Here is a 3,104-nt window from a genome sequence, read left to right as displayed (position 1 = left end):
AAAACTATAAAAACCCTGGAAGACAACCTAGGCAGTACCATTCAGGACAGTGGCATGGGCAAAGATATCATGCCAAAAGCAATTGCAACAAAATAAAAAATTGAGAAATGGGATCTAATAAAATGAAAGAGCTTCTGCACAGCACGAGAAACTATCAACAGAGTAAACAGACAAGCTACATAATGGGAGAAAATTTCTGTAAACTATGCATTTGACAAAGGTCTAATGTCCAGCATCTATAAGGAACTTAAACAAATTTGCAAGAAAAAAAAACAACCCCATTAAAAAGTGTCAAAGAACATGAACAAACACTTTTCCAAACAAGACATACAGGCAGCCCACAATCGTGAAAAAAGCTGAACATCACTGATCATTAGAAAAATGCAAATCAAAACCACAGTGAGATACAATTCTCAATTAGAATGGCTATTATTAAAAGGTCAAAAAATAACAGATGCTGGCGAGGTTGTGGAGACAAAGGAATGCTTATACACTGTTGACGGGTGTATAAATTAGTTCAACCATTGTGGAAGACAGTGTGGCGATTCCTCAAAGACCTAAAACCAAATACCATTCCACCCAGCAATCCCATTACCAGGTATATACCCGAAGGAATATAAATAATTCTGTCATAAAGACATATGCATATGTATGTTCATTGCAGCACTATTCACAATAGCAAAGACATGGAATCAATGTAAATGTCCATCAGTGATAGACTGGATAGAGAAAATGTGGTACAAATACACCATGGAATACTGTGCAGCCATAAAAAAGAATGAAATCATGTCCTTTGCAAAGATGTGGATGGAGCTGGAGGCCATTATCTTTAGCAAACTAACACAGAAACAGAAAACCAAATACTGCATATTCTCACTTATAAGTTGGCGCTAAATGATGAGAACACATGGACACATAGTGGGGAACAAGTCACACTTGGACCTATTGGAGAATGGAGGGTATGAGGAAATAGAGGATCAGGAAAAATAACTAATGAATACTAGGCTTAATACCAGTGTGATGAAATAATCTGTACAACAAACCCCCGTGATACAGGTTTACCTGTGTAACAAACCACGTGTACTTCTGAACTTAAAAGTAAAAAATAAAAGGATTTATAATAAATATTTAACACAAAAAAGATTTTTAAAAATGGGTGAAATGCCCCAATCAAGAGGCACATAGTGGTAAATTGGAGTAGGAACCAAGACTCATTGGTATGGTGTCTTCAAGAGACCCATCTCACACGCAGTGAGACCCATAGGCCCAAAATAAAGGGCCAGAGAAAAATCTACCAAGCAGACAGAAAACAGAAAAATCCAAATTTCAGACAAAACACACTTTAAACCAACAAAGGTTAAAAAAAGATATCACATAAGGGTAAAGGCTTCAATTCAACAAGAAGACCTAACTAATCTAAATATATGTGCGCCCAACAGAAGAGCATCCAGATTCATAAAGCAAGTTTTTAGAGACCTATGAGGCTTAGATAACCACATAATAATAGTGAAAGACTTCAGCACCACACTGACAGTATTAGATCATCAAGGCAGAAAATTAACAAGGATATTCAGGACCTGAACACAGCACTGGACCAAATGTACCTGATGGACGTCTCCATCCAAAAGCAACAGATATACATTCTTCTCACTGCCACATGGTGCATACTCTAAAATCAATGACATAATTGGACACAAAACATTCCTCAGCAAATGCTGTATAATGAGTACTAGGCTCATTATAATAACCACCCTCTCAGACCACACTGCAATCAAATTAGAAAACAAGACTAAGAAATCCACTTAAAACCATATATTTAAATGGAAATAGAATAACCTACTCCTGAATGACTTTTGGGTAAATAGTAAAATTAAGGCAGAAACCAAGTTCTTTGAAACTATTGAGAACAAAGATGCAACATACCACTCGAGTGTGCAGTGGGGAAGCCAACCTTGGAGAGCTGAGCATGTGAGAAAAAAAAAAAAAGAAGCAACATACCAGAATCTCTGGGACACAGCTAAGGCAGTGTTAAGCAGGCAATTTATAGCACTAAATGCTCACATCAAAAGTTAGAAGTACCTCAATTTAACAACCTGACATCACAACCAAAAGGACTAGAGAACCAATAGCACACAAACCCCAAAGTTAGCAAATGACAAGAAATACTGAAAGTCAGAGCTGAACTGAGATTGAGACATGAAAAAACATTCAAAAGATCAATGAATTTAGGAGTAGGTTTTTGAAAAAAAATTACTAAAATAGGTAGATTGGTAGTTAGACTTAATAAAGAAGAAAAACTAGAAGATCCAAATAAACAGAAATGACAAAGAGGATATTACTGCTGACCCTATAGAAATACAGATAACCATGAGAGAAGATTATGAACACTTCTATGCACGTAAACTAGAAAATCTCAAAGAAATGGATAAATTCCTGGAGACATACATCCTCCCAATATTGAGCCAAGAAGAAATTGAATCGCAGAACAGAACAATAATGAACTGTAAATGATGAGTTGATGGGTGCAGCACACCAACATGGCACAAGTATACATATGTAACAAACCTGCACGTTATGCACATGTACCCTACAACTTAAGGTATAATAATAATAAATAAATTAAAAAAAAAATGAACTCCAAAATTGAATCAGTAATAAGTAGCCTACCAACCAAACAGAACTAGAGCCAAATTCTACCATATGTACAAAGAAGAGCTAGTACCATTCCTACGGAAACTATTCCAAAATTTGAGGAGGGACTCCTCCCTAACTCATCCTATGAGGCCAGCATCATTCTGATAACAAAACCTGGCAGAGACATGAAAACAACAACAAAAAAACTTCAAGCCAATATCCTTGATGAATATCAATGCAAAAATCTTCAACAAAATACTGGTAAACCAAATCTAGCAGCACATCAAAAAGCTTATCCACCACAGTCAAGTAGGCTTTATCCCTGGTATACAGGTTGGTTCAACAAACCCAAGTCAATAAATGTGATTCATCACATAAGCAGAACAAAAGACAAAAACCATATGATTATCTCAATAGATACAGAAAAGGCTTTTGATAAAATTCAAAACCCCTTCATGTTAAAATATCTC

At 36.0% G+C, this 3,104-nt stretch overlaps 1 non-coding gene across 1 annotated transcript; it reads left to right on the top strand.

Annotated features, from left to right (window-relative positions):
- Positions 1 to 1,895: 1,895 nt before the first annotated feature.
- On the top strand, positions 1,896 to 1,971 carry LOC112429605 (small nucleolar RNA SNORD55/SNORD39). The gene has a single exon (XR_003021868.1). It is a non-coding gene; the product is annotated as a small nucleolar RNA SNORD55/SNORD39 (small nucleolar RNA).
- The last annotated feature ends 1,133 nt before the right edge of the window (positions 1,972 to 3,104 follow it).

The sequence above is a fragment of the Macaca nemestrina genome, chromosome 14 (genome assembly GCF_043159975.1).
Source record: "Macaca nemestrina isolate mMacNem1 chromosome 14, mMacNem.hap1, whole genome shotgun sequence".
Lineage (NCBI taxonomy): Eukaryota > Metazoa > Chordata > Mammalia > Primates > Cercopithecidae > Macaca > Macaca nemestrina.
The sequence above is the reverse complement of the archived record's forward strand: the minus strand, read 5'-3'. Positions and strand labels throughout refer to the sequence as shown.